We start from the raw sequence: 7,552 nt of genomic DNA on the forward strand, positions 1-7,552 counted from the left end.
CAGAGGCGGTCCCCACGTGTGCTCCGGAGCTCCGGGGGGAGGAGAGACCAGCGCGCCCCTTGTGCGTGACCAATGGAAGGTCCATCCCGTCCAGCAATCTTGTAAATGAATACATGTGGACGAAAACATCCATGATGGGCAAAACGCTGCTGTGGGCTGCAGGGATGGGACCAGTGGGGTGGCGTTAATGAACCGTGATGAGAGCATGGTGGTCATCCGTCGGGAGAAATTGTGCAAGGCGGCCATTGTGTCCGTCGGAACGTGAGAGGAGGGAAGAGAAAGGGGTGACAGTCTTTGGGATAAGCTTCCTTCTGTTGGAGTCAGGAGGGTGCAGATGTGAAAAGGGTAGGTGAGTGGCTGGAAAGACAGCTGATGGAGGGATGGATGGATGCAGGGATAGAGGGATGGATGGATAGATTCACTGATAGATCCATGGATGGATGGATGCATAGATGGATGGATGATGGATGGATGGACAGATGGTTGGATGGATGGGTGGATGGACAGGTGGGTGGATGGGTGGATGAATGATGGATGGATGGATACGTGGAGTGATGGATGGATGGACAGATGGATGGATGGACAGGACAAGGGCTGACAGTGCTCTGACATTGGATCCGAGTTGAGGAAGCTGGTCACTGGAATTCTCCCTGGCCTGCCAGGACTAGGCCCGGCCCGTGGGTCCCTAGGAGGCCGTACTTGTTGGAGACCTGCGTCATAACGAGGCCACTACCCTGAGCCTCACTCAGCTGTCACCTGTCACCGGAACTTTCCAGATGGCCTTTCCCCGCACCGTTTGCCCCGAAGGCCGTGCTCCTCCCCGGTGTGGCTCGATGTAGCCTCGTACCTTTTCGCCTCTATTCTGAATTACACCGCAGTTCCCCTAAACCGAAAACGGAAGGCCAGCGCGTTGGTGAGACGTGCAAGGATGTCATTTCTCTCAAAGGGAGGGACACTTCTGTATCTCGGTTTTGGATCTTTATTTCCTGTTCTCAAGCTGCCCTTCGATACCATCTCTACGGCATCTGATTTCTCACTCGTCTTATTGAGAAATCAAAGAGAAATCTCCAACGTATGAAGGCACCTCACCCCGGTCTCCAAAGCAGAAACAAGTCATGCAAACATGCGAAATCACATTCAGCTCCAGCAAACCACCTGTTTTCTTTGTACATTCCGGCCACTTAGGTGAGGGGACGCGGAGACGCGATTGATTTCTACAGAGTGAGAGCCAGGACAGCGTCCTCCTGGATGCTGAGACCTGGATCCTGAGACCTGGATGGGGGCTTGGCCTTGCCACAGACCCATGAGAGTTCTGTTCTGCTTGGGACTCCACAAGGCTTTGCATGATCTTTCCCGAGGGAAGCCTGTAGGCACACTGGACCCCTCCCCATTCCCATGACCTGGCTGTACGTAGGGAGACTGCTCTGCACTGAGAGGCCAGTGTCCCCTCAATTTCCTGCAAGACCTATGAGTGCAAACACATAGTATCTGTTCATCTCTGCCTGACTTATTTCGCTTAGCATAACACCCTTGAGGTCCATCCACGTTGCTACAAATGGCCAGATGTCATTCTTCCTCATTGCCATGTAATACTCCATTGTGTATATACACCACATCTTCTTGATCCACTCATCAGATGCTGGACATTTAGGCTCTTTCCATGATTTGGCTATTGTTGACATTGCTGCTATGAACATTGGGGTACATGTGCTCCTGTGCATCAGCACTCCTGTATCCCTTGTTAACCTGATTTAAAAGAGGTCTGGTCTTAGCTCCAGGCTCCTGGGAGGTGACTTCCAGACCATATCATGTCCTGTTTTGTTTTGTTTGCCTGGAGGCTTTGGTCACTTGACTATTAAGTGACATGGTTATGACAGGGGCTTTGGGACATGCCTGATTTTTTCCAACCTCCAAGATGGGATGAAGGCTAAACATATTATCATGAGCCTTCAGAGGGGCTGGAGACTAAAGGTCAGACACAAGGAGACTGTGTCAAGTGTCAATAAAAACATGACACAAATGGCATAGGGAAACGAAGAGAAGGCTCGGTGGCTCAGGCTCCAGGGCATGGATGGACAGGTGGATGGATAAGTTGGTGGATGGATAGATGAGTTGGTGGGTGGATGGATGGATGGTTGGATGGATGGATGGACGGATGGATGGGTTGGTGGCTGGCTGGCTGGATGGACGGGTAGATGGATGGATGGACAAGTGGATGGATGCGTGGATGGCTGGATATACTGATGGATGGATGGATGGATGGATGGATGGATGGATGGATGGGTGGGTGGATGGACGGGTGGATGGGTGGATGGATGGGTGGATGGATAGATGCAAGGGTAGATGAGTTGGTGGACGGACGCTTGGATTGATGTATTATTGAGTGTCTTTTCCTTGCATCCCAGGGCTCTAGCTCCCATGTCATCAATCTTCCTGCTCTTGGACTTGCCCACAGCTCCTGATCTTCCAGGACAGCTCACATGAAGGCTGCAGCTGTTTCCAAACGAGTGTCATCCCAAGAGGACCCACCTGCCTCCTTCCTGCCCCAAACTGAGCTTTGTCTTAGGTTCCCTATGCCGTTTGTGTCATGGACCTCACTCGCTGGGCAGCGCCTTGGTCCTCAGGGTCCTTCTGTTCTCTGTTACCCCTACCCTTGTCATTCAGGCAGACACCCCTGATTTAGTTACAAGACCTTCACCTCTCCTCTCCCCCTTTCCCCATCTCCTCCAGTCCACACTTCTCCCCGCCTTCATGTAACACTGCATCCTGTCGACTACACCTATGCCTGACCCAGCGTAGAGGGGTGCCATCCGGCTTACTCAGCACCCTGAATATGCGCCCTGGGCTGCTTCCAATTCTCAGAATTAAGGCTTTCAGGAGCATTAAGCACATATGAACTTGATATATATGCAGGAAGAGATATGTGTAGTATATACATGTAATATGTGTGTGTTGCACACACATACATAAGGCAAAATAACATGTAAATACTCCCTGTGTATCTGTGATTACACAATAATTACATAATAATTGTAAATACACAATAGTTCTCTTTTCATTCTTAAAATTTTTTTCAATGTTTTTTGTTTTTGAGGGAGAGAGGGAGAGAGCACGACCAGGGGAGGGACAGAGAGAGAGGGAGACACAGAATCTGAAGCAGGCTCTGGGCTCCAAGCTGTCAGCACAGAGCCTGAAAGCAGGGTTTGAACTCACCGACCAGGAGATCATAACCCAAGCCCAAGTCAGACGCTTAACAGACCAAGCCACCCAGGAGCCCTGGCTCTGGGAATAATTCTCTAGGATGAGTTACCAGTGGAACTGTGAGCTGAAGAGAAGGTGAGCACATTAAAAATGGTAATTAATAGGGGCGCCTGGGTGGCTCAGTCGGTTGGACATCCGACTTTGGCTCAGGTCATGATCTCATGGTCTGTGGGTTCAAGCCCCGCATCGGACTGTGTGCTGACAGCTCGGAGCCTGGAGCTGCTTCCGATTCTGTGTCTCCCTCTCTCTGACCCTCCCCTGCTCGTGCTGTCTCTGTCTCTCAAAAATAAATTAAAAACATTAAAAAAAAATTTTTAAGTGTTCATTAACAGATCTTGTCGAATTGCCTTTCAAAAATCAGGCTAATTAACACACCCAACACCAGCAGAGGAGAGAGTGAAGTTCCCGCCCCGTGTCTAACTCACGGTCTACCACTTTCCTTTTATCTTGGTGCTTAGACCTGGTCAGGCCGTTGCTGAGTTAAGAGTTGTGCGGTAGATAAACTTCTACTAAGAGAATCAGTTCCCGGGGTGGGTTTCGTAAATAGGGTAACGTTCCTGGGAAACCGCTGAACAAGTCTTTGCTGAGGCCGGATGACAGATGAAGTGACTGACCTTCAAGCCCTTTGGCTTCAGACCAGACCAGAGGATTAATAAGTACACATAGAGCTCCCTCCAGGGTTCACGAGGGTGGTGGGTGCGCCACCTGGTGGAAAGGAGGTGTTGTGAATGAAGGGTTAAGAGGCAGGAATTTATGAGGTGGATGGATGATGGATGGAGACAGAGAGGCTGGATGTGTAGCTTGTTCGATGGCAGGATGGCAAAGTGGTGGAGTGGGTGGATGGGTAGATGGGTGGGTGGATGGGTAGATGGGTGGGTGGATGGGTAGATGGGTAGATGGGTGGGTGGATGGGTAGATGGGTTGATGGATGGGTAGATGGGTAGATGGGTGGATGGATGGGTAGATGGGTTGATGGATGGGTAGATGGGTAGATGGGTTGGTGGATGGGTAGATGGGTAGATGTGTTCGTGGATGGGTAGATGGGTTGGTGGATGGGTAGATGGGTTGGTGGATGGGTAGATGGGTAGATGGGTTGATGGATGGGTAGATGGGTAGATGGGTTGATGGATGGGTAGATGGGTAGATGGGTTGATGGATGGGTAGATGGGTTGATGGATGGGTAGATGGGTTGATGGATGGGTAGATGGGTAGTTGGGTTGGTGGATGGGTAGATGGATTGGTGGATGGGTAGATGGGTTGATGGATGGGTAGATGGGTAGATGGGTTGATGGATGGGTAGATGAGTAGATGGGTTGATGGATGGATACATGGGTTGATGGATGGATACATGGATTGGTAGATGGGTAGATGGGTTGGTGGATGGGTAGATGGTTTGGTGGATGGGTAGATGGGTTGATGGTGGGTAGGTGGAGGGGTGCATGGAGACTTTGAGTGGGTAGAGAATAGAATGGACTTACGGATGGATGGATGGGTGGATGGGAGGGTGAAAAGGTGGATAAATGGACGGATACATAGATAGTTGGATAGATAGACGGGTAGATAGATAGATGCATACGAATTCATGTAGGCAAACACTTATATAAATCGACACACTTACAGCCTCAGGCATTTTTCTTATAGAAATATATGAATGGAGTCTCTGAATCGGGGTCACAGTGAGAGATATCGATCCAGAGGGGGGGAGTGTCTAACCCGGACAGAAGTGTCTAATCTAGACGGCATCCCGAATTGCACTGGTTCTGCATTTAGAACCAAGGGTCCAGGTTGCTGGTCTCAGTGGTGCCTCATTGAGTGCTTACATCTAGCAGGGACCTGAGTCCGTCTGTGTCAGCCCCAGTGAGTTAAGTAATGAGGTCAGGGTGGAGGATGGTGAGAGCGAACCCAACGTGACTGGTGTCCTAATGAGAAGAGGGACATAGAGACAGACACACAGAGGGAAGGTGATGGACCGATGGAGGGATGGGGCACAAGCAAGGAACAGCCTCCTGGAGCTGGGAGACACGCTTGGAACAGACCTGTCCTTAGAGCAGCCGACGGCGCCATGGTGCCACCATCTTGATCTCAGACTTCCGGTCTTCAGAACTGGAGAGGATCCATTTCTGTGGTTCAAATCCCCCCCCCCCTCACGCCACATGCAATAAATGTGCGATAGACACATTTCATTTATCTATTCATATTTTAAACTTTTTTTTAGGGAGAGAGAGAGAGCACGAGCAGGGGAAGGTCAGAGAGAGGGGGAGAGAGAATCCCAAGCAGGTTCTGTGCTGTTGGTGCAGAGCCTGATGCAGGGCTTGACCTCAGGAACCGTGAGACCATGACCTGAACTGAAATTGATAGTGATGCACTTAACCAACAGGCCACCCGAACACATTTTACATCTCGGTTTCTGTAAGTCAGTAGTCCAGGCACAAGCTAACTGGATATCCACTGAGAGACTCAAAAAGCTGAAATCAAGGTGTCGGCCACGGGTTCTCATTTGAGACTCGTGGCTGTGTTGTAAGTTCACTCGATGTTAGAAGAATTCAGTTCTTTGCGGTTGGAGCATTGAAGCCTTCATCTCCTAGAGGCCAGCCACGAATTCCTGCTTCTTTTTCCAGGTCACGAGGCTGTGTCTTTGCTACTTCAAATCTTGATCCCTTCTTATGGCTGACTTCTTCACCTGATTAGGCCAGGCCCAGCTGCAATAATTTTTCTTTTGATTTGCTCGAATGAACTGATTATGGACTTTAACTACAGCTGCAAAATTCCTCCACCTTTGACACAGAATCGTTGGAGAAAATCCCATTATATCCCCAACCCTCATGCACCCTTGGCGAGAGTGATTTATATATAACTATACACACACTATAACAGGCCACAAGATTATGGATGCAGATACTAGGGGCCTTGTTTTTGTGAGGTGCATTCAGAAGAGGGAAATGTAAAATAATTTTCCTTGAACGTTTTTGAAATTAGTATAACCGTCTCTTCGGTGCGCACGTTCAGAAGGAGTATCTCATTTCTTAATTTGCTTTGCAAATTCTTCAGAGAGCCGAGTAGAAAAACAGTTTCCAAATTTAACAGTTCCCGAGGGAAACACGCCGTCGTTGACATCATTGCCAAGGGCAGCCTTGGGGAGAAGCTTTTCGGGAGAACCCCAAACATCTCTCCATTCCCAAGAGGGAGGAGAAGTTAAAGACGGCAAATATGCGGAGCCCCGCTGAGCCTGCCGGGGGGGGGGGGGGGGGGGGGGGGGGGGGGGGGCGGTTTCCAACGGTGTTTCCATTTCTGAGGGGCCCCAGACTCTCCATTCCTCCTTGTGAGGGGGAACTCGTGATCATATTTGTATATTTGTTCTAATGCGCAGCTTGTAACAGGAAGCCCAGTCTCACACGGAGCACCCGCCCGCGTAGCCAGGAGCTGCACTTGACCTCAGGGGCCCCGCCCCCTCCCCCCTCTGCAGCTAACGTGTCAGCGTTGGAGCTTTGCGTTGAACAATGGAGGGTCTGTGCACCGGGTCTTCGCCCTGGATTTTCACTTTGCAGACTTGTGACATATCGGAGGCACCAGAGACACGTGCTTCATGCAGTGGGGGACGTTAATGAACTGTAAGTTTTAATTTGTAATGACATTATGTCCTAGGCATACGTTACTTAAAAACCATGGTACGCGCAAAATGCATTACATGTCGGTGTTTAAATTTTATGTATTTTAAAACCAATTATGTCAAAGTAAGAAACGTGAAATTGTTCAAGCATGAAAATACTATGTACTTGTTTTGCTACATATTATGTAGTTATATAACGTAGTACAGTTATATTTCAGTACCAATATAAGTGGTAAGTAACAGCAGTGAAAGTAAGTGACTTAGAGTCCGATGTTATTGCTGTGTTTTATATGATGGACGGTTATACTCCTAATTCAGACGCGAGCACAGACCCCGCCCCTGTTTGGCCCCAGGCTGAGGACCCCGCTGCGCGGCCCCAGGTGAGGCCAGTGGCCGGAGACCCGGGCACAGGTGGCGGCTGGGAGGCGGGGCGCATTCGCTCACCTGCGCACGCGCAGTTCAAAGCCCGGGCAGGTCCGCTCCCCCCCCCCCGCCCGTCCGGGCTCTCCCGGAAGTTCCGCCCTAAGGGGCGGGGCCAGAGCCGGCCCGGCGTAACAGGGAGCCGCCGCGCGGCCACTTCCGCGGGCACGAGCGCCGGAAGCGGAAATGCGTCATAGGGGCGGGCGGCGGCGGCGGCGGCGGCGGCGGCGGCGGCGCGGCGGGTGGCGTCTGGGGCGCCTCCGG

The 7,552-nt window shown here is 50.8% G+C and overlaps 1 protein-coding gene across 1 annotated transcript in view; it reads left to right on the top strand.

Moving 5' to 3' along the window:
- Positions 1-7,201: 7,201 nt before the first annotated feature.
- Positions 7,202-7,552, top strand: part of AKAP17A (A-kinase anchoring protein 17A) — a 4,721-nt gene continuing 4,370 nt past the window's right edge. Inside the window, exon 1 of the mRNA XM_029930981.1 lies at positions 7,202-7,248. The gene's annotated coding sequence lies outside the window, so the exon portion shown is untranslated. The remainder of the gene's footprint in view (positions 7,249-7,552) is intronic.

This window comes from Suricata suricatta, chromosome X (genome assembly GCF_006229205.1).
Source record: "Suricata suricatta isolate VVHF042 chromosome X, meerkat_22Aug2017_6uvM2_HiC, whole genome shotgun sequence".
NCBI lineage: Eukaryota > Metazoa > Chordata > Mammalia > Carnivora > Herpestidae > Suricata > Suricata suricatta.